Source organism: Olea europaea, chromosome 10 (genome assembly GCF_002742605.1).
Source record: "Olea europaea var. sylvestris chromosome 10, O_europaea_v1, whole genome shotgun sequence".
Lineage (NCBI taxonomy): Eukaryota > Viridiplantae > Streptophyta > Magnoliopsida > Lamiales > Oleaceae > Olea > Olea europaea.
In genome coordinates, this window is record NC_036246.1 from 7,620,302 (window position 1) to 7,620,573 (window position 272).

A 272-nucleotide genomic window follows, 5' to 3' on the forward strand; every position below is an offset into this window, starting at 1 on the left:
GTCGAGTCGGCCCTGTGCGGGTCGAGCCTCTTTTTTTTGACGAGCTTTTGTTCGGCTCAGCTCGAGCCCGAAAAAAGCCCGCTTGATTTTACTCAAACCGAGCCCGAGCTTTAAGTTTCGACTCACAAGCCGACTCGATTCGACTCGACTCGTTGACATCCGTAGATAAGTATGCATGTTTCATTTTTAAAATGCTATTCGATCTGATGAAGTGAAATATATAAATCATCTACAAAGGAGAATGATAAATCTCTTATTTTTCTTTCCTTGTG